Below are 24,479 nucleotides of genomic sequence, written 5' to 3'. Positions count from 1 at the left end.
ATGAATAATAACATCTGCTAACATTTAATCAGTTTTCTGTGGGCCAGGAATCATTCTAACTTTCATACCATGCCATAGGTACAGTTATTTCCATTTTAGAGAGAAGGAAACATGGGCAATAGGTTAAATAACTTGCTCAACATAAAATAGTAGGTAATGAAGTCAGGAGTTGCTGAGTTACTTTTGAGCAATGTGTTATGCCATTTTAAGTTAATACCAGTAACTTCTGTTTGTTTGGACCACCTGAGTGGTAAGGAATTGTAAACAAATGACTAATGAATAGGCTTAGTGTGACAAGATATAAAAAACTATAACTGAAGCTGTTATAAATTTGTAGTGAAATTTTGTATCATCAGGTAGACTTTGTAAAAAGGTTTTTAAAATTCTTATTAAGCAATTTCAAACTTTTTAAAATAAGTAATGCGTGGTTCAAAATTAAGTCTCATGCTTACCATAAGTCTGTCCACCCTTGGTCCCACATTAGTAACCACTTCTATTAGTACTATATGTATTCCTGCTTTTTTTATGCAAATAAATAAAAGCAAATATACACTACCCTATTTTTCACTTTTTTGGTTAACATTTCTTGGAAATCATTCTAAACCTTTTAATAGAGATCATTCTCACTTTTCTCTAACAGCTGCATAATATTCTGCCGTGTGGACTAGCAATAGTTGATTTAACTACTTGCTATTGCTGGATGATTGTGTTAAATTTTCACATAGTGTTACAACTATGTTCTTAAATGTGTGAGCAACCAGCCTTGCTGCCTCAAAATAAACTCTATTGTATTGCTTTTTGTTTTGTTAGAGTTATTAGCACTTGTAAAATTAAATTTTTATTTAATGCTTTATTTCATGGTTTGCTTTTAAATCTGAATTTAAATTAGGGGTCATGAATATTTTAGCTTTGAAAACTGTTAACCAGAGATTGGTTCATTTAAGGTGTAAGTCTGTTACTGAAATCCTGGAGAATTAGGAGAAAGGCAAAACAAAGAAAAAGATGAAACAGAAAAAATGGGGTGGGGTGGGGTGGATGGAAAGAGGATGTAGCTAATGATAAACAGTGGGTGAGTGTCATAATATCCAACTAACAGTTGTCTCAGATAATAAAATAATTTTAGAGTGGCTTAGACTAACATTTAAAAAGTGGACCAGACTTCCATAAAATTATATTTAAAAGAGGGGTGGGGGTGGGGAATGGAATTCTAGAAAATCAGTGCTTACGAGTTTTTATACTTCCCATGTATCACTACACCAGGTCATTTTCTTCCTAACCTTTAATGTAATTTGTAACTTTAGACTTAATTGCTTGTTTTCCTCCTTAAGATTTATAGTAAACCGAGAGGAAGAATCTACCTTTTTGATTTATTTTTTATTTATTTTTTAAAAACTCGTGTATATACCCAATGTGACGGTAAAGGGCCTGACACATACTAGATATTTACTAAATAGTTGTTAAATAAGTGAAGTTGAGTTGTCTGGCTGGCTCAGTCTGTAGAGCATACGACCCTTGAACTTGGGGATCGTGGGTTCGAGCCCCACGTTGGGTGTAGAGCTTACTTAAAATTATAAGTAAGTGAAGTTGCTTGGGATTACATTAAGCTGTTAGATACGAGAAGCTGAATTGTAATTTTTGTAGTACATAATAGGGAAAAAAGCCCACAAGACAGAAATAACATTTCAATAGTAAATTACTACTCTTCCCTGACCCTCTCATTTGATACTGGAATTTTATTTTTAAAGATTTTATTTATTGATTTGAGAGAGAGAGCACAAGCAGGGGGAGCAGCAGGCAGAGGGAGAAGCAGGCTCCCCACTGAGCAAGGAGCCCCATGTGGAACTTGATCCCAGGACTGTGGGATCATGACTCGAGCAGAAGGCAGACACTTAACCAACTGAGCCACCCAGGCGTCCCTTTTTACTGATTTCTTTAAAAACTGAAAAATACGCTCTCTTACTTAAGATTTTATTTTATGATTAAAGTTTTTGTTTTGTGGTTTCATTGTTACTTTTTTTGGTAAGTTTTCATATTAGTTTTTAATGTTTATTGTTGAAATAATGAATTTATATGAAAATTTATAAGAATTCCTAAGATAGTGACTTTTTTTGCTATTTTTACTCTGCCTGTGACAAAACTGCTCTCTTTTTGGTTGTGTATCATTTCAGAACTTTTCCTGTTTTTTTGTTTTTTGTTTTCTTTCAGGGTTTTTAAGTAATCTCTACACCCAATGTGGGGCTCAGACTTAAAGCCCCGAGAACAAGAGTCACATGCACTCCCGACTGAGCCATCCAGGTGCCCCCAGAACTTTTTCAACATGTGCAACATGTACAACAGTGATTCTCACCTAGGGGGCAGTTTTGCTCCCATGGGATATTTGGCAGTGTCTGGAGACATTTTTGGTTATCACATCCAGAGGCGGGGCTATTATTGACATCTAGTGGATAGAGGTCAGGGATGTTGTTAAACATGCACAGGGTAGTCGTCTACCCCCCCAAATAAAAGAATTATCCAGTCCATATGTCAGTAATGCTGGGATTAGAAACTTATACACAATTTATTATGTGTATGTATTTATATAGATCATCTCCTGTCCATTCATGTTCAATGCCTAGAAAAATGCCTGGTAGTTATATAATTGTTGAGTGAATATATTAATAAAATAAACTCATACTAAAATTTATCATAAATATTGTACCATTTCAGTATATATAAATCTAATGTTATATTTATGAAATACTGTCATTTCTCAAATTAATTTTGCTGAGAAACATCTAAAATACTAGAATGCTTAGGACCAAGTTAGTTTGGCCTCTACCCATCCTGTCTCTCTAGTCCAGCTTTCCAGAAGCAACCACTATCAACTCTTTTGATACTTCCTTTTTTAAAATAATAGAAATATACAACTATCGCCTGACAATATTTTATATTATCTTTTAACTTATCACACCTCTTCTATCTCCTTTCACCATATTAAATGTAGTAAAATTACTTAAATAATTAGATTTTAATCAAGTGAATACTGTGAATACTTCCTCTTCTCTGTACTTGTTTTTCTTGGAGTTAATTTGCTTCCTCTTTTTATGTACTTTGTTTTCTGTGTATTTATTGCTATTTTTCCAAAAGGTTTTGGTAAGCTGTCAGGGTTTTCAGATTCAATGAGAGCGCATCATACTATCTATCTACCAGTTCTGCCGCTTGAGAGAGAGGCATGGGGGGACTGTCAGTCCCCTTGCTCTGATCTAGACTTGTTCTTAAGACTGGTTACAGAGTGATTATTCTGAAGCTTCTGTGGGCTATTTGTGTTTGTTACAAAGTTACTATTCTGAAACTTCTGCCCACTATTCTCCAGTTGGGAGTCTCCCTTCCCCCTCCCCCTTTTTTTTTCTAGATCCCATTCCAAACTCTGCTTGGCTTATTAGTTCTTGCTTTTGCAGAAATGTTCTCTGATTGCTTCCTGAAAAGTTACATAGGAGGTAAATTTTAGGGACCTGTGTCTTTTAAAAATGCCACACTTCATTGGTAGTTTGACTCCGAGTAAGTTTCTATCAACATTTTGAGGGTGTTTTCTTGTCTTTGAACTTCAGTGTTGCTTTTGAAGAATTTGATGCTGTTCTTAATCTGTATTCTTTTTTATGCATGATTTGAATGTTTTTCTAGGTATCTTTGCTTTATCCTGGTGTTACTAAATTTCATGGAAGTGCATATTGTGTCAGGCACTGAGAATTCGTTAACTCCATAGTCAAGTATTTCTCAATAGAGGGCACTGTAGGCCTGTAGGTAGTTACTATTTTTGTGTTAGACTGTGTTGTGCTTGTAGGAATTTAAGCACCCAGGCTCCCAGATATGAAATGCCAGTATAACCCATTAGTTATTGGGACAGCTAATTGTTCCTGACATTTTCAAACACCCTCCCAGGGGGGCAGCAGTACTAATCTTTTTTGAGAAGTGTTATTGTAGTCCCACGTCATCAGGGCACGTTTTCTATTGATGGAACATGCTGACTTAAAATTTTTCTTCTGTCTCCTGTTTTTCTTTTCCTTTGGTCTATTTTCTGAGATATTTTCTTCAACTATATTTTTCAGTCCTATTATCTTAAATTTGTAAGAAGCATTTTCTTGCTTTGATTTTTTTTTTTTTTTTTCTTGAAGAGAGAGACACCACAAGCAGGGGGAGCAGCAGGCAGAGGGAGAAGCAGGCTCCCTGCCCAGCAAGGAGCCCGATGCAGGACTCAACCCAGGACCATGGGGTCATGACCTGAGCCGAAGGCAGACACTTAACCAGCCAAGCCACCCAGGCGTCCCTGAACTTTTTTTAAAGGATTTTATTTATTTATTTGAGAGAGAGAGAGAGACAGAGAAAGATTGAGAGAATGAGTGGGAGGAGGGGCAGAGGGAGAAGCCACCTCCCTACAGAGCAGGGAGCCTGATGCAGGATTCAATCCTAGGATCCTGGGATCATGACCTGAGCTGAAGACATACGCTTAATCCACTGAGCCACCCAAGTGCCCTCTTGTTTTAATTTTTTAAAAGAGTGATATTCTGTTTTTGTTTAATGGGTGTTTTTTTTTTTTTTTTAGCACAGTGGAGTTTCTGTTTTTCTTTTGCTTTCCTCCTTTATTGCCTTGTACCTTTCTCAAATACTGGTGACCATTAGGATTACGTATGCATGCTCAAGAGTGAGATACAGTAAGACTAGATGGTAGCTATGAGATATTTTTTTACCCCTTAAAAGTTATTTTTATTACTATTCTTTAGAAAGGCCTACCTAATATTTATTTTTAAAAGTCATCGATAATGGCTTTTAATCTGCTTTAGCCTTCCCATAGGTTTGTTTTCTTAAATCTTTGTTTGTAATTGGTTCTCTGAGTTTGTAATTCTCTGAATTCTCCATATAGCTTCCTGTGCAGACTTCAGATGGTCTCAGATGTTCATCATTGTAATTTTCTGAAATTTTAGCTATGTAAAAGTAGAATTTATCATTCTTGTGCTACATTTTGTTTTGAGCCTACTTGTAGGATAATATTTTATCTTTGCTGAACTTTTTTGGAATCTGGTTCTCTTTAAGTCTTCTGTCAGTTCCTTACAGCATTCTCTTATATCCTGTATTTTCCATTATTATATGGTCACTTTCTCCCTAGATTTTTATTATTTCCACTTTACCATCCTTACATAAACTTTAGGTCCTTGACTCTCCTTTAGTTATTCCTTTAGCCATACTATATCTTTCTGGTTTGTCATGTCTTTGTACTCCGTATTGTTGTTCTCACTGCTTCTGGGGTCCTTAAATCCTAGTTTTTGCATATTAGGTTTAATCAATTAATTTAAGATTTTATTTATTTATTTGACCGAGAGAGAGCAGGAGAGCACAGGCAGGGGGAGAGGCAGAGGCAGAGGGAGAAGCAGCTCCCTGCTGAGCAGGGAGCCTGATGTGGGGCTTGATCCTAGGACCCTGGGATCATGACCTGAGCGGAAGGCACTCAATTGACTGAGCCACCCAGGTGCCCCTATTTATTTATTTGAAAGAGTTTATTTATTTATTTGACAGAAAGCGAGAGAGTACGAGCAGGGAGAGAGGGAGAAGCAGGCTCCCCGCTGAGCAGGGTGCCCAATGAGGGGCTCTGTCCCAGGTCCTGGGGATCATGACCTGAGCTAAAGGCAGATGCTTAACTGACTGAGCCACCCAGGTGCCCTGGTTCAGTTTATTTTTTAAAGTCCCCTTCTCCGAGCCAATGGGTGTCTCAAAACTTTAGCTTCTGTTGTGCTATCTGGTATAAACAAACATATGGCATGGAGTACAGATGATTTAAATTCGGTGTCTAAAAAGTGTCTTTTTTCTTTAAAAGTAACAATATATCATTTTTTGCTATCCTTTAATACATAATATACTATAATTGACTTTTTTCTCCCAATTTTATTTAAAGATGTATTTATTTATTTTAGAGAGGGGGGTGTGCGTGTGAGTAGGGGGAAGGGCAGAGGGAGAGGAGAAGAGAGAATTTCAAGCCGACTCCATGCTGAGCGCAGAGCCCCACTGGGAGCTTGATCTGACCTAGAGATGATGACCTGAGCCGAAACCAAGAGTCAGATGCTCAATTGACTGAGCCACCCAGGCACTCCACCCCCTGATTTTAAAAATTGTGATAAAATGCAAATACAGAATTTACCATCTTAGCTATTTTTATGTATACACTTTAATATTGGGCAACCATCACCACAGTCCATCTCCAGAACTTTTTTCATCTTGTAAAACTGAAACTCTTTACCCATTAAATGATAACTACCCATTCCCCAACCCTGCAGTCTCTGGTAATCCACCTTTTTACCTTCCATCTCAGTGAATTTGACTACTTTATGTACGTCATGTAAGTGGAATCATTCAGTATTTATCTCTTTGTGACTGCTTTATTTAACTCAGCATTATGTCCTCAAGGTTCATCCATGTAGCGTATGTCGAAATTTCCTTCCTTTTTAAGGCTGAATAATATATTCTGTTGCATATATATGCCACAGTTTGCTTATCCATTTATAGGTTGATGGACACTAGGGTTCTGTCTATCTTTTAGCTACTGCAAATGATGCTGCCAAAACATGAGTGTCCAAATACATCTTCAAGACTCAGGTTACATTTCTTTTGGTATAACTGATTTTTACTTGGTAATAAAATTGATAAATTCAGGGGCACCTGGGTGGCTTAGTTGGTTAAGCATCTGCCTTCGGCTCGGGTCATGATCCTGGGGTCCTGGGATCAAGCTCCACATCGGGCTGCTTACTCAGCAGGGAGCCTGATTTTCCCTCTGACTGCTGCTTCCTCTGCTTGCGTTTTCTCTCTGTCTGTCAAATAAATAAATAAAATCTTTTAAAAAATTGGTAAATTCAATACTTATCAGTTATAAACTTTTTCATTTTATACAGTGTTCTTTTCAAAATCTGAATTTAAGACGCTTATTTTGTTGTATTGATTTTTTTAAAAAGTTTGAATGTTTTTTAAGTTATAAGACTGCATGAATTTTTGTGAACAATTTTACATGAAATCATGTGACTGTTGATTTAAGGCATCAGTGCCCAAACTTACAAAATTTGAATCTGATACAGAAATTTTCAACAGAAGCATGCAAGGCAGCTAGTTACTGTCTGTAAATCTTCAGCTCTTCCACCTTCCTCTGTAACTCAGCAGATGTCTATACCTCCTACTTAAAAGAGAAAATAGAAACCCATCAGATGGGAAGTTCTTTATATTCCTGCTACCAAATCTGCAAATTGTCCATGTGCACACATAGCCCTACCTCTTAGGCTGCTCTTAAAATGGGAGACATTTCTCATAAGGCTTATTTCTACTGATTGTTCATTTATTCATTCATTGGCTATTAAGCACCTACTCAATGGGCATGTGTCTGGGAATAAAGCTATAAACAAAATGCAGCTCTTGCCCTATTGAAGCTTAGATTCTATTTGGTAAAGAAAGAAAGTAAAGGTTGTCAGATGGTGACAAGTGCTATTGAGGTAAGTAAAGCAGAGAAGGTGATAAGGAACGGATTTGTATACAAGAGATTATTATTTAAACAGGGAAGACCTCACTGCTGAACATTAGATACCTTTTGTTCCTCTTTTCCTTTATTATTGTGTTCTTTTGTGTTACATATTTTCTGGTGTACCATTTTAACTTGTTCTTTTACTGGAATTTTTTTTTTTAAGATTTTATTTATTTGAGACAGAGAAAACACGAATGGGGGGACAGAGGAAGAGGGAGAAGCAGACTGCCCCCTGAGCAAGGAGCCTGATGCAGGGCTTGGTACCAGGACCCTGGGATTATGACCTGAGCCAAAGGTAGACACCTAACCGACTGAACCACTCAGGCACCCCCTTTACTGTAGATTTTTTATTTATTTTCTTAGTGGTTATACTGAGGATTATAGTTAACATTTTACCAAGTTTGGATTAATACTAATTTAATTTACAATGATAAAAGCTTTGCTCCTATGCAGCTCCATTTCCTTCCTCCTCCTTTGTGTTACTATTACCTTAAAAATTACATTTTTAAAAAAGATTTTATTTATTTATTAGAGAGCTAGAGAGCACAAGCAGGGGGAGAAGCACAGGGAGAGGGAGAAGCAGGCTTCCCGCTGAACAAGGAGCCCGATGTGGGGCTCAGTCCCAGGACCCTGAGAGAATGACCTGAGCTAAAGGCAGATGCTTCACCAACTGAGCCACCCAGGGACCCCTAAAAATTACATCTTTATCCAAACTCTCAACGCATTTCTAAGTATCTGCTGAACGTGGTCCTCCTTTAAATCACATATGAGGGGGGAAAAGTTACAAACAAAAAATACACTTACAGTGTTTTTTAGAGTTACCTGAAAAGTTACCTGTACTAATGCTCTGTATTTTTCGTATGGATGTGAATTACCAGTTAGTGTCTTCTCATTTTACCCTGAAGGGCTCCTTTAAATATTTTTGTTTTAGGGCCAGTCTACTAGCAACAAGCTTTTTCAGTTTTTGTTTATCAGGAATGTCTTAATTTCTCCTTCAGTTTTGAAGAAGAGTTTTGTTGAATATAGATTCTTGGCTACCGCTCTTTTTCTTTTACCACTGTGAGTAACAGTCCCACTGCCTCCATGGTTTCTCTGAAAAATCAGTTGTTAATCTTGTTTATGATATGTTGCTGCTTTCTTGATGTTTTCAAGATATTCCCTTTCTCGCTGGCTATTAACAGTTTGATTAAGATGTGTGTAGAGCGTGATCTCTTTGAGTTTAGGCTCCTTGAAATTCATTGAGCTGCTTGGATGTGTATATTAATTTTTTTTATTTGATCAAATTGGGAAATTTGGGGACCTTATTCATATATTCTGTCCTTTTTTCTCTCATCTCTCCATTATGCATTTATTGGTATCCTAATGGTATCCCACAGGTTTCTGAGACTGTTCATTTTTCCTCATTCTTTGTTCTTTTTCTCAGATTGACTTGTTCTTTTTCTCAGATTGACTAATCTCAGTTGAACTGCCTTCAGATTTGCTGATTCTCCTGTCAGCTCATATCTACTGTTGAGCTCCTCTATTGAATTCATTTTAGTTACTGTATTTCTCAAATCTGTAATTTCTATTTGGTTGTTTTAAAAAATAGTTTTTGTCTGTTGGCAGTCTCAGTTTGGTGAGACATTATTTTCATATTCTCCTTAAGTTGTTTAGACGTGGTTTCCTTTAGTTTTAACATTTAAAATACTTGTTTTAAAATCTTAGTCTAGTAAGTTCAGTGTCTGTGCTTCCTTAGGGATATAGTTTATATTGACTGCTCGCCCCCACCCCCTGGATTATTTACTGCTGCTATTAATACCGTACCGTAAAGTCTGTATTTTATTGTTGTATGTAGTTACTGTAAGCTAATAGGCAGACATTGCCTTGGATGCCTGGAACATGTAAGTCTTCCAGTTTTTGCTAAGGGGCTCTATGTGTATGTTACGACATGCCTTCAGCACTAGCCAGGCAGTTTACACCTCTCTTCTAACATTCTTTTTCTGCTTCCAGAGCCTGAAGTTTAGGGCCACAATGTTTGACAATTGCCTCTGATTATTTTTGACCAAAGGCACCCAGAGAAAAGGCTATTTGGACTAGATGAGCTGAGTCAGGTCAAATAAAGACAGCTTTGCTAGAATAGAGTCTTCCAGGGAACCACCAGATATGTCAGATAATGACAGTTCTCTGGGAGTGGGACTTTGAAGGAGCTCCAGTCCTGTTCTGGCCCCTCTAGTGGCTGCAAATTTTCATTGTAACTGCAGGCTGTTGGTTTTCATGGCTACATGGAACTGGGATGTGACGAGAATAGGGCAAATGACAGAGCTGCAGAGCTTGCCAATCTTAACAGAATTCAGCCATATTTGTAGAATAAACACTCCCTAGATTGCTTCAGTCCTTTGTAATTTCCACAGTTCTGAAAAAGATGATTCTTAGAACTTTTGTTCTAATTTCTTTTATGAAGGAGAGAATTTCAGAGGTCTTTACTCTGCTGCTCTTACTGGTAAGAGTAACACTAGCACTTAGTAAGGATGTGTAGGTTCCTTCTCTAAGCTCAGGGGGCTCAAGGGGACCTGAGGATTGAGGATTTTTAGATTAATCAACCCATATCCCCATCACATTTTTTCAGGGTTCCAGTTCTTTCTCTTTTCCTATTCATTCCTTAACGTTGATATAGCAAACCTGTTCTGAGAGCTGAACTTTCTTTGGAGCTCTGCTTCTCGTGATTAAGACCTGGTCCTGCCCCTTAGCCTTCTGTGACCTTTTGCTGCTAGAGATGAGTATCTTTTTATGCTACCAAAGAACCTTCTTTCACATTTAGCTTTTAATTCTCCATTATTCACTTTGACCTCTTGTTATATTTTTCCAAAAGGTTAATTGCCTTTAGTAGCAACAACTTAATTTCATGGTCCTTACAATTACTGTTTTCCTTATATTTCTCAAATGCCTAATACATTGTACCTTATAGTGCAGGGTTTGGCAGACCATGGCTTGCAGGCCAAATCCATTTCTGGGCCTGCCTGTTTTTGTCATACCCCATTTTTAAAAAGTTATAAAATGGAAACAACAAAGAAGAATACAAAATAGTGTCTAGTCCTTTAAAAAAGTTGGCCGATATCTGTATTCCCTTTCACTGGAAAACTACCCAGTTTACCAACAGTGGAAGTTTTAACGGTTCAGTGCTACTTTGTGCAAGGGACTCCCTGTTCTGCTCATCACCAGTGATGGGTTTCTCTGAAGCTGGGCAGCTAGGTGATCCAATTCCAAAACTTCACTGTAGAGCCTGCTTTCTTGGACCATTTCTATCACCAGTGGCTGTATGTTAGTTCCCTGGGGAAACTGAAATGGTGTTTTGCATGCAGAAGTTTATTAGGGGATGTTTTTAGGATTGACATCTGTAGAAAGAATGGAAAGGAAGCAGAAGGGGTAAGTTGGGCTGTAATGTACTATCAACAAAAGCCACAGCTGACCCCATGGGAACTCTGAAGCTGGAATAACTCTCAGAGTTGTCCAAAGTTGAAGGCAGGTGCTACGCCCTTATGCCCCCATATTATTATTTTTTTAAATTTTTATTTGACAGAGTGCGCACACCCATGCACAAGCTGGGGGAGCTGCAGGCAGAGGGAGAGGGAGAAGCAGGCTCCCCATGGAGCAGGAAACCTGATGTGGGGCTCGATCCCAGGATCCTGGGATCACGACCTGAGCGGAAGGCAGCTGCCCAACCAACTGAGCCACCCAGGCACCTCTGTGCCCCTGTTTTAATTGATGGAGGCCACTTGAGCAGGCAGCTGTCTTTAGCTGAGGCAATTCCTGAAAAGGCCATGACAGGTGAAGGCTGTTTTCCAGCAGCACTTCCAGCAGCTGTACAAGAAATTGTTCACTTTTTTTTTTTTTTTTTTAAGATTTTTATTTATCAGAGAGAGAGAGTGCGCAAGCCGGGGAAGGGCAGAGGGGGAGAGAGAGAGATGCAGACTCCCCATTGAGCAGGGAGCCTGATGCTGCGGGGCTCAATCCCAGGACCCTGGGATCATGACCTGAGCTGAAGGCAGACACTTAGCCGACTGAGCCACTCAGGCACCCCAGAAATTGTTCACTTCTGAAGGGGAATCTGGGCAGCACATCAGTGTCCACTACATATAGCTTCTTTTTTTTTTTCTAAGATAAATTTATTTATTTGAGGGAACATGGGTGGGGGGAGGAGCAGAGGAAGAGAATCTCAAGGAGACTTCCTGCTGAGTGTGGAGCCCAATGTGAGGCTCAGTCCTAGGACCCTGAGATCATGACCTGAGCCAAAGTCAAGAGTCGGCCGCTTAACCCACTGCCATCTAGGCGCCCCTACAGTTTACACACTTTCTAATGGGGGAATATAAATGTGTATAAAACTAAATATGATGAATTGTGTTGAGTACTAGAAGTTTTACTGAGTGAATCCTTACTCTTCAGAAAATATTTCACTAATTTTAATTTATACTTATTTTTTTTTTTTGAAGCACACACTCGCACTTCATTTTTTTTTTTTTTTAAAGATTTTATTTCTTTATTTGACAGAGACAGCCAGCGAGAGAGGGAACACAAGCAGGGGGAGTGGGGGAGGAAGAAGCAGGCTTCCAGCGGAAGAGCCTGACGTGGGGCTCGATCCCAGAACTCTGGGATCACGCCCTGAGCCGAAGGCAGACGCTTAATGACTGCGCCACCCAGGCGTCCCTAATTTATACTTCTAATAAAACATTATTTGCCATTGTAATTTTCCTTCTAATTATCACCCATCTGGGTATGTCATTAAACCTTCCACAGGTCTTTTCTTTTTTCTTCTTTCTTCCCTCCTTCTTTCCATACCTGCTAGTTGCCAGACACCTTCTAAATGCCTGGGGTAGTGGCACCTGGCTGGCTCATTTGGAAAGGCATGCGACTCTTGATCTTGGGGTTATCATTTTGAGACCCACATTGGGTGTAGAGATTACTTAAGGAAATTAAAAAAAAAAAAAGTGCTTGGGATATGACCTAGAACTAAACAGTCAAATATCCCTGCTTTCACAGAACTTAGTTTCTATTGGGTCTGAGGGTGGGAGGAGACAAGTGATAACATATAAATGATTGAGAAATTATATGAATAAATGATAAAGTATTGTTAGAAAGTGATAAGTATTGTGGTAAGAAGAAAAAGGAGAGTAAGGGATGGGATACAGGGATGTGGAACAGTTTGTGCTTTTTGAAAGGAGAGTTAGGATAGGTTTCATTGAGAAGATGACATTTGAGCAAAGACGTGGTAAGGGAGAGTTAGTTACGTGGTGGAGGAACTCACTACCGTTGTGACTAGTTAGTACAGAGGCCCCAAGAAAAGTAGGTGCTAGATGTGTTGAGAAATTAGTAAGGGTGACCAGTGTGGTTGAGGTAGAGTGAAGTGTAGGGGAGAGTGGTAGGAAGGGAGATCTGAGATGTTTTTTTAAAAAAAGACCAGACTATAAGACTCTCTTGGCCATGGTAAGGGCTCAGGCTTTCTTTTCTGAGTGAGATGGGCAGCCATTGCAGAGTTTTGAACAAAAGAGTGACATGATCTGACTTTTGTCAGACCGGAATGCACTGGCAGCTAAGTTGAAAACAGGGTATGTGTGTGTAAGTATGTATAAATATCCCCAGTGCTTAGACAAGTACATTGAGCATGCTAAGTATACTATAAGCTCTATATTTCTCTCTAGCCAGGGACCAAAAGTTGGATTTTAATACTCATTTGTTTTGACTAGTAACAGAGCTGTTTAAAATCTGAAATGTGGAGTAGGAAGACAAATTGTGTGGGAGAAAAAAAAAATATGTATATTTTTACCAATGTGAGAAGAAAGAAGATAAATGAATGTTTTAGAGGGAATGTTCAGATTGATAGCAATATCCTTTTTTTTTTTTTTTTAAGATTTTATTTATTTATTTGAGAGAGAAAGAGTGAGCAAGAGAGAGAGCAAAAGCTGCGGGGAGAGGCAGGGGGAGAAGCAGACCCTCTCCCAACCAGGTAGCCCACTGCACGGGGATCGATCCCAGGACCCTGGGATCATGACCTGAGCTGAAGGCAGATGCTCAACTGACTGAGCCCCCCAGGTGCCCCAATAGCACTATTCTTAATTTTAAAATGTTTTAATTGTGGGGAGACTGTAGAAAAGCCTAGAAAAGAAAATGCAAATGACTTATCTCACCATCCAGAGATAATCATATTAACATTTTGGTGTTAGGATGTGTATGTGGCAGGTGATATTTTTTATAAATATACAAATACTCAAAAAGATGAGTGATATTTTTAGTATATTTCCCCTGAACTTGAAGTATAACATCCACTTAGTAGAGTGATCTTAAATATACAATTTGATGAATTTTTACAAATTTGTATACCGGTGTAACTACAACTCAAGATGGAGATTGTGGAGAATATTACCAGTGCTCCAGATGTGTCTATTTTGTTTTTACTTTGTCAACACTCCCAACCAGAAGTAACTACTAATCTGACTTTCATCATCACAGATTACTTTTGCCTATTTTACATTTTAACATTGCAGTTTTACAGTAAGTACTCTTTGGTGTCCTTTTTTCCCTCAGCATTATATTTTCTATTCCTGTGTTCCTTTTTTCACTAAAATTCTCCACACTATTAAGATTCTTCACCCCCTTTCTTTTTTTGAAGATTTTATTTATTTATTTGAGAGAGAGAAAGAGAGCACAAGCCAGGGGAAGGGTCAGAGGGGGAGGAAGAAGCAGACTCTCTGCTGAGCAGGGAGCCTGATGTGGCGCTCGATCCCAGGACCCTGAGATCATGACCTGAGCATAATGCAGACACTTAACCGATTGAGCCACCCATGTGCCCCAAGATTCTTCACCTTCAGAGACATAACCACCTGATATGATTTAAAAAATCTGTAAAAATATGTTGATGAGACACCTGGTGGAATATGAATATGGATTGGCTATTTTTTGTTAAAGATTTATTTATTTACTTATTTATTTGAGAGAGAGAGAGAGAGTGGGTGGAGGGGCAGAGGAAGAGAATCTCAAGCAGACTCCCTGCTGAGTGGGGAGCCCAGTGCGGGGCTCAATATCACGGAGATCATGACCTGAGCTGAAATTAAGAGTCAGACTTTTAACCAGCTGAGCCGCCCAGGCACCCCTGGATTGGCTATTTGATAATAAAAAGAATCATTGTTAATTTTATTACGTGTGGTAATGGCATTTTGTTCGTATAAATGAAATATCCACATTTGTCACCAAAGTACACAAAAATAGTTATGGGTGAAATAAGATATCTGGAAATTGCTTTTAAATTTTTCAGTGGGGAAGTAGAGAGGAGGTGAGGTGAAAGAAGGTAATCAAATTTGATAGTCTTTGGAAGCTTAGGTGACGGATACAAGGGACCTGTGTGTGTTAGAAAATATAACATGAGGAACGCCTGGGTGACACAGTTGGTTAAGCATCCGACTCTTGGTTTTGGCTCAGGTCGTGATCTTGGGGTCATGAGATCAAGCTCCGCATTGGGCTCCATGCTCCGCGGCTGAGTCTGCTTAAGACTCTCTCCTGATCCCTCTGCCCCTCCCCGCTACTTTCTCTCTCTCTAAAGTAAATAAATCTTTAAAAAAAAAAAGAAAAGAAAGAAAACATGAACTTTACCATCTTTCTAAGTGTATAGTTCACTGCTATTAAGTGTATTCACATTGTTGTGCAGCCAATGTCCAGAACCTTTTTCATCTTGTAAAACAAACTTTACCTGTTAAACAACAGCATTTCATCTACCCTTCCTCTCAGCCCCTGGCAACCACTATTCTACTTTGTGTTTCTATGAATTTGACTATAGCTACTTCATATAAGTAGAATCATATGATATTTTTCTTTTTATGACTGGCTTATTTCTCTTAGAATAATTTTCTCATGGTATATCAATGTTGTAGCAGATGTTAGAATTTCCTTCTTTTTAAAGGCTAAATAGTATTCCATTGTGTGCATGTACCACAATTCATCTGTGATAGGTGCTTGGGTTGCTTTCACTTCTTGGCTATTATGAATATGCTGCTCTGAATATGGGTGTGTAAATATCTCTTTGAGATTCTGCTTTCAGTTCTTTTGGATAAATACCTAGAAGTAGAATTGCTAGATCATAATAATCCAATTTTTAGTTTTTTGAGGAACCACCAATCTGTTTTCCTAGTACCTGCACCATTTTACATTCCCACCAACAGTGTACAAAGTTTCAATTTCTCTATATCTTTGTCAGCACTTGTTATTATTATTTTTTCTTTCTTTGCTTCCCCCCCTCACCCCTGCCCCCGCCTTATTTTAAAGTAATCATTCTAATAGTTGTGAGGGGATCTCTCATTGTAGCTTGGTTTACATTTCTTTAGTGATTAGTGATGTTGACCGTCTTTTCATATGCTAGTTGGCCATTTGTATATCATTTTGGGGGAAATGTCTATTCAAATCGGCCCATTTTTATATCAGGTCATTTGTTGCTGTTGAGCTTTTTCTATACTATTATCTCTGATGTTGTGTTGGAGAATATTTAAAAGAGATCTTTGTAACTTTTTTTGTTGTATTATATATATTACAGTATACATCACATGTACTGATACATTCAGATACATATGGTTTTTTAGTGGTATTTTTCTAATAAGCCTTTTTAGGACATGGCTTCCAGCTTTATCTCCCTGGTATCTCTTCTCCTTTTCCCTTCTACCTCCGCCCCCCTCCAGACATACATAGTTCAAGTTATACTTTTGTTTCTTTAAATTCTGGTAAAGTTAGTGTATCCTCTTTCCCCTCAGGCCTTCACACATGCTGTTCTCTCTACATGGAACAGTTCCCCTCCTATTTGAACCGTTTTCAGTTTAGATTTTAGCTGTTATTTCCTCTGGGAAACCATCTTTGAGCCTGTAAGTATATATTAGTCCTCCTCCTATGTGGTGAACTTTCTTTATCATAATATTTATTAAGCTGCATTGCACAGGCCCGATCTATTTACGGTCTCTCCTATAGCAGGCTATAAGCTCTGTGAGAGTAGGATTGTTTTGGCCTTTTGTACATCGCTGTATCCCTAGAGCCATAGGAAGAACTCCTTAAATAATTGCTGCAAGAACGAGCACAATTACCAATATTTAAACAAATTTCTAATATGTATAGAGCGCTCTGGATGATGTAAAGTTGAGCACAAATTCTTTTATTCAGGCAGCTTCAAATGTAATGGGGGAGAAGAAGGTTTCCTCTTTGTCTTCCTTCACCTTACCTTCAATATAACTGCAGGCTGTTAAATTTTTTGAGTTTATTTGTACAAAGATCAATTCAAATTGAGCACCAGCAAACCACAAATTGTTAGGAGGGCTCCGCAGACAGGATTTAGGGAAAACAATTAACAAGGAGGTGGCATTATTTGGGAAAGCCTAGTTGGCTGTTCATGATTGGTCGTCCCTAGGTTTGGATTTCTTAACCTTTAGGCATTATAGGTTTAGGTTTTGGTTTACTTAATGTAGGCTACTAGGGTATTAAAGCCAACTCAGTCTAATGGCTTCCTTGTTTAGTTTAACAAGGCCAACCAATATGATCATATCTGGTCATAGGCTGATGAAAATAGAGCCTAGGAATACGGCTAACTTAACCCCAAAGTAGCTGGTTAGTGTCTTCTCTTTCTTATATTATATGAGGTAGACTAAGTCATAATTGTCATAATTATCTTAATCCCAGTTACTTCCTTTTCTAGTATTGTCACAGATGGAATCTCCTGTGCAGTGTCAGTTTTAGGCTGACAGTTATGGTCACTTTTTCTGCACTTTTCTTACAAACTTACAGGTTAAGGAAGGTGTGTTGCGCCCCCCTGCCTCCTGAAATACCAAGTTTGTGCTATTTCTTAAGAGTCTTAGTACCCCTGAGGACCCTAACACTCTGGTTTGCTGTCACATTACCTCTGTTTAGCTCCTTGGATTGTTGAGCCAGGATTTTTCGTTTTTAATACGTACAGGAGTCTCTCCTACATTTGTAGTCTCTTGTCCTTTCTCAGGTCCACATTTCTGGATTGGAATGACATAGATGCTCTTATATTCTCTGGGCTTTATTTCTGTTTCTTGATATAGCTTATCATTATTGTCATCATTAAGTCTGTAATTGCACAAAATTCATTTCCTTTATTAATCTTACTCTTTAGAATCTAGACATTTAAAAAGAGAAAATTTATATTCCGTCCCAGTTTTTAGTTTTATTACCATTTATATACTGTAATTTTGTTTTACTGTGGCTCAGCAAATTTGTACTTTGTATTGTATATATTTGTTTAGTAAATGTATTTGGTAAAACTAAGAGTAAATAACTAAAAATATGTTGTGGTGCTAGCAAAAATATGCATAGCTCATTAAATGTAGGAATTGGCATAAATAGCATAGAAAAATTAGTGGCTAGAGCAGCTTTGTGGATTTGAGAAACACTACACAGTGTAAGCTACATGTGGTGTGTTGTGTGTGTGTGAGAGAGAGAAAGGGAGAGAGAGGGAATGTGTGTGAGAGTGTTAAAATTCAGCATTTTCCCCTTTTGACTTGAGCATTTGTTAACAGTTCAAATTAATCAGCACAGTTCACTCCTGAAAAAGAGTCATTGATACCTTTGATTTAGTAGTGGGGCTATGTATCTCAGTTACATTAAAGTACGTTTGAGCCAGAGTGAATGGTACTTTTTTTATTTCTTCGACTCAGAAACATTAATTTATTCGACACATATTTAGTTGGCACCGTGCATTATACAGAATAAAAAATGCAAAATGCAGGATGCTAGGGTGGTATTGGAGGGATGTAACAATGTGGCCTTTGTTTTCAAAGAATTTACTTTCTGCATAGTATAGAAAGTAAAAGAAATATAGGAATAATGATATTAGGTAAAAAGCTTATTAATCTTTTATTTTTAAATTTTTTTAAAGATTTTATTTATTTATTTGACAGAGACAGCCAGCGAGAGAGGGAACACAAGCAGGGGGAATGGGAGAGGAAGAAGCAGGCTCCTACAGTAGGAGCCTGATGTGGGGCTCGATCCCAGAACCCCAGGATCACGCCCTGAGCCGAAGGCAGATGCTTAACGACTGCGTCACCCAGGCGCCCCTATTAATCTTTTAGATTAGGTACTCATCTTATTTGCAAATGTATCATGTATAGCTACTATTTTAATTTTCAGATAGCTGATAAATGCTTGGGTTCTTGAAGGTGTTTGAGCCAAATGCACGTGATTTCTAAGCAAAACTTGACACTGCCCCTATAAGGAAAAACTCATCTCTGTGTATCTCCTCCCCTGTCAATAGTTTATCAATACAGTTGACTATTGTACCATGCAGGGGTCAGCACCTCCAACCCTCATTTAACTTTTGACTCCCCCAAAACTTCACTACTAATAACCTGCTGTTGAAGGGAAACCTTATGGATAACATAAATAGTTAACAGTGTTGTATGTATCATGCATACTGTATTGTTATAATAAAATAAGCTAGAAAAAAGAAAATGTTAAGAAAATCATAAGGAAAAGAAAATGCATTTTTTTTAAAAAGATTTTATTTATTTATTTGACAGAGACAGAGACAGCCAGCGAGAGAGGGAACACAGGCAGGGGGAGTGGGAGAGGAAGAAGCAGGCTCATAGCGGAGGAGCCTGATGTGGGGCTCGATCCCATAATGCCAGAATCACGCCCTGAGCCGAAGGCAGACGCTTAACCGCTGTGTCACCCAGGCGCCCCAAGAAAATGCATTTAACAATATTATATTTATCAAAAATATTTGTGCATAATTGGACCCATGCAGCTCAAACTACTGTTTGTGGGTCAGTTGTGCTTCACTTCAGACAGCAAATGTGGGTTTTTTGTTTGTTTGTTTGTTTGTTTGTTTTAAAGATGTTACTTATTTGTCAGAGAGCGAGTGTGAAAACAGGGCAAGTGGCAGGCAGACAGACAGGAGAAGTAGGCTTCCCACTGAGCAAAGAGCCCGGTGCAGAAGGCAGACGCTTAATGTACTGAGCCACTCAGGCATCGCAGATGTGGGGGTTTTCTAAACATTAAGCAATTCTGTGATACCAGCTGGGTGTCCTGCAGTTTAACTCAATTCTGACAGTATGTACCTGGAGATAGCATCAGATCCCACAGGTTTAAGTGTGCAGTCCTACAAAACACACTCCCCTCCCCTCCCTTTCCCTTTGGGTGCTAATTGCAAATGCAGATTGTCATCTGTGCTTTTGACCCATCAGCTATAAATAGGGGTTCTGACTGTCTTGCCCATACCAAGGACTGTGGTCACAAGGGGCCAAATTGACACATTGGAGGAGCAGAGGGAGAGGGAGAAGCAGATGCCACCCTGAGTGTGGTGCCTGATTTGGGGTTTGATCTCAACCCTGAGATCATGACGTGGGGTGAAATCAAGAGTCAGAGGCTTAACTAACTGAGCCACCCAGGCACCCCTCATGGTCAGTTTAAATGTCTTAAGTATTTTCTTAATTTTGATCATTAATGTACTGAATTAACATAGTTAAAATTTCTGGAATCATAAACACACTTAACCGAAGTGAATTATTCTTTTATGCACGTGAAAAAACTCAGCATTTTTTAAAAAGTATTGTCATTTATTGTAGATGAATTAAATACTTCCAGGTTTGAGATTTAGCTAGAAATTATAAACATATGGCCATTCCCATATTTTACAACTGAGGAAACTGAGAAACTGTAATTATGACTTCATTCATTTATTCAGCAACAAATGTTTATTGAGTTTTTACTTATGCCATATACTGTCCTGGGTAATAGGAATACATCAGTGAGCAAGAGAAATAGTCATAATTTTGTGGAGCTTATGTTTTAGTGACATTTATTTAATTAGTGGCAAAACAAGGACACTTGATTTTGTTTAGTATTTTGATTTTCTTAGTATGAAATTGGACTGGCATATACTTTGCATCGTGCTTGTTGGTTCACATAGTTTTGTCATGGCTGCCTGGAGCCTAAGTTATGTGAAGAATTCTAACACTGAGGCAAAGTTATTGATGTCTACTTTGGGTTTGGAAGGGGACCTGGTGGTATCATGAGATTGTCAACCCCGACATTCTCTCTCTACCTGATTTTCTATACCCACTCTGTTGAGCAGCTTTGGAGTGTGTAGTTTGTGATTAAGAGAAGCTGCTCTAGAGTGAGACCGCTTAGATTCAAATCTTAGGGTCTCCACTGCTATTATCAGGATGTTGGCCAAGTTTCTTAATCCCTTTGTTACCTCATTTGTCTCTTCTGTAAAGTGGGGAAAATAATACCAACTCAGGGTCATTGTGAGGAGTAAATGAGTTCATATACTTAAATACTTAAAACTGTTTGGCATATAGCATACCTGACAAATACTTGTGATGGTTATTATTCCTCTTCATTTACAGTTCTCAAGTCCTAAAATTCTGATAATCAAAAGGTTTTTGTTAGCTAATTGATGGCAGAAACCTTATCTGAAGTGAAACAAAGCTATTTATAGTCTTTATACCACTTACTGAAAAGTCATATGCTTTGTTGTGTTTGATTTTGTTACTTCCACGGTTTGCATTGGATAAGGTGTTACCTAATTAATACATGATATATACACTTCAGTAATAAATTCCACAACACATCTGGCCTGAAGGGTTTTGGTAAAGGAATGTAGACTTCTACTAGTGAAACTCACAGTTAAGCATGTCTTTTTTTTTTCACAGTAGTATCTCAAAATTTATAATGATTTTAAGTAGCTTACCTGGTTAGTAATTGCCTTAATTGAGGACTAAAAAAGTGCTTTGAGTTTTAAGAGAAAGAGTAATAAATTCCCCTAAGTGCTGTTCTTTTATTTGTTTTTAAGATTTTATTTATTTGACAGAGAGCACAAGCGGGGGAGCAGCAGGCAGAAGGAGAGGGAGAAGCAGGCTCCTCGCTGAGCAGGGAGCCCAGCGTGGGGTGTGATCCCAGGACCCTGGGATCATGATCCAAGGCGAAGGCAGACACTTTACTGACTGAGCCACCTAGGCGCCCCAGAGCTCCTGTTCTTGAAAACTTTTGCTTGTAAGATTATTTTTTATTGTTTGTAATCTTTTTATTTTTACTATAAAATTTGAAGTATCTCCTGGGAGTTTTATTTAAAAAAAAAATGGTTTCAAGAAACATACCAGTCTTGAGAATGTAATAATATTTTTGTCAACATAACCATTATTGGCTCTCCTGAAGAATCTTGTCAGCAGAAACAAAACAAAACAAAAGCTGAAAGACACTTATGTATGGAAGCCTTTTCCATTTAGTTACTTTTTGAAAAGTTTATACCTGGCATATCCCCAAAGAAATTTCATTCTCTTTTCAAAGATATATAAATAACAATAAGATATGTTAGAAGTAGTGGGATTTATTTATTCTTAGCTTAGATATAATTTGGAATCCTAACTTGGTACAAAATAGAATGTTGAGGGAAGAGGGAAGCTTGTTGCCAGGACTTCAATAGTATAGAAAACAAGCTTGACTAAGAGTCAGTCAAGAAAACTCTTTTAAAAAGTTAGTAGAGGGGCACCTGGGTGGCTCAGTCGGTTAAGCGTCTGCCTTCGGCTCAGGTCATGATCCTGGGGTCCTAGGATCAAGCCCCACGTTTGGCTCCCTGCTTAGCGGGTGGTCTGCTTCTCCCTCTACTCCTTCCCCAGCTTGTACTTACCCCACCTCCTCCCAATAAATAAATAAAATCTTTCAAGAAAAGTTGGTAGAATGTTTTAAGTATAGTATTTTGATAGAAGTGGCTCTGTGCGCTCAAGGGACGTGTCATTGTATTCTACAGATCTTGAGTAAGTACTATAATACCATGTTACTCTTTTGCATTATTTTGGAGTTTTTTCTGAACTTGTATATGATGTGATTTATAACAGATTTAGAAAATAGTTATGATGGCAGTAAACATGTTTTTAGAGAGTCCATTAAAATGGCTTACAGGTTTATACTTAAAAGGGGGTGTACTTCCTCTGTTTATGGAAAATGGGCTTACGTGGAACTTAATGCTTTCAAATACTAGATAAATGAGAACTTATTAGAGCAGAGTTGATAGTTGAAAATCTCTTATGCTTTAAATCAGCTATTACCATGAAAAATGGCATTGGGTTTGTAGAGGATGGAGTGGTATTTTTATTAACTTTTGTTTTAGGCTCTGGTAGAAGAAATAAAAACAGAATATAGATTTTAGTTGCCTCTGGAAATCTTAGTAATTTTTAGTCTTTCTTTTCTCTGGAATTCTTACCTGTCTATAATACTGGAAAGTTATTTTTTTTTAAAGATTTTATTCATTTATTTGAGAGAGCATAGGGTGGGGGCAGGGCTCATGGGAGAGGAAGAGGGAGAAACAGTGTCCCCGCTGAGCAGGGAGCCCGACACAGGGCTGAAGGCAGATGCTTAACTCACTGAGCCACCCAGGTGCCCCTGAAAACTTATTTTTGTGAAAAACTTTCTAAGCTATTGTGAGCAGGTTTTTTGTTTATTATTGAAAGCATAGTATGCCATTTGAGTCTGCCTTGTTAAGTGGGGAACTGCTTTTGTATCCCTAGATGATTATACAAAGCTCTCTGTGTAGTGCTTCACCATACTGAATTATGAGGTATTTCTATTTTAATATCTAAGCTCCTTAATGATTCTGATAATTAGCTAGGTTTTGAAACCTCTGTATTAAATGAATTATTTTCTATTTAGTTTTATATAAAATGTCAGTGGGTCACCTGAGTCTTTATACTTTTATCTTACATTATTTATAGCTGGCTGAACCTTGCTTAATTCCAGATATTTAAGTGCTTGGAATAGAACCACTTTTATAATTTCAGTTGATCATTAGGGGAGAGGGTGCTAACACTTGTTGAGAGCCTACTATTTTATTTATTTATTTATTTAGTGCAAAAAGGTGTTTATTTTTAAAGATTTTATTTGAGAGAACACCAGTAGGAGTTGGGGGGGATGGGAAGCAGAGGGAGAAGTGGACTTCCTTCTGAGCCGGGAGCCCGACATGGGGCTTGATCCCAGGACCCTGAGATTCTGACCTGAGCTGAAGACAGCTGCTCAACTGACTGAGCCACCCAGGTGCCCCAAAAGGTGTTTTTATTTATGGCACAGGGACAGGACCCGTGGGCAGAAAGAGATTATTTTAAATAGTGGTGTATTGAATTTATTAATAGTTGCTATAACCTGATTTTTCATTAATTTGCTTCTATACATAAAGTATTTAACACTTGCTTTGTTAATTCCTTGGGATGTTAAAATTTGCTTGTTGATGGTTTTTTAGTTTCTGAGTATATTACCAGTTTTCCAAAAAGTTCTAAAGAATGTTTTATAATCATTAAACAAAACTGACCTGTCTCTAGTCTTAGCATTTAAATTTTGTTTAAAGTAAGAAAACTCTTACAGTAAAACATCTTTTGTTAAGTAATTTCTTTCTTTGTTTTAAGCAAGATACTCTTATTTTAGAAACATGGAAACTATAGTAATTGTGAAATAACTTGAGGCTGGTTCAATCAATGTTGAACGTTTTGCTCTGATGACCTCTAGTGGTCTTGCAGTTTAAAAGTGATCTGCTCTCAATATCCAGTAATTTTTTTTTTTTAGGCGCTCATGTGATAAGCACATGCTGATTGTTGAATCTGTTAAACTCAGGTGATAAATAAAATATGGTCCCAATGAGTACCTTTACCTACATTTAAAGGAAGAAAAATTGTCTTAAAAGACAACAGGTTTTGTTACTGTGAATTAACTGTGATTAGATATGGAAACAAATTTATAAGGTTCATTTCTGCCTATACAGTATGTTAGTAGTAATGAATTTCAAGTTAATCATCACAGTTACAATCTTGAAGTCAAATAATTAAAAATATTAAAATTAGGTGACTTGGAAAATAAAAAAATGAAAACTTGTGGTGTTTTATATTTTATTTTTATTTTTTTTACAGAGAGTGTGAATTGGGGGGAAGGAGAGGGAGATGAA

The 24,479-nt window shown here is 37.9% G+C and overlaps 1 protein-coding gene across 2 annotated transcripts in view; it reads left to right on the top strand.

The window, feature by feature from the left end:
• Positions 1–24,479, top strand: part of STRN3 (striatin 3) — a 103,747-nt gene that overhangs the window by 12,169 nt on the left and 67,099 nt on the right. The window lies entirely within an intron of this gene.

This window comes from Ursus americanus, chromosome 35, assembly GCF_024610735.1.
Source record: "Ursus americanus isolate L20-20 chromosome 35, mUrsAme1.1.p, whole genome shotgun sequence".
Lineage (NCBI taxonomy): Eukaryota > Metazoa > Chordata > Mammalia > Carnivora > Ursidae > Ursus > Ursus americanus.
The sequence above is the reverse complement of the archived record's forward strand: the minus strand, read 5'-3'. Positions and strand labels throughout refer to the sequence as shown.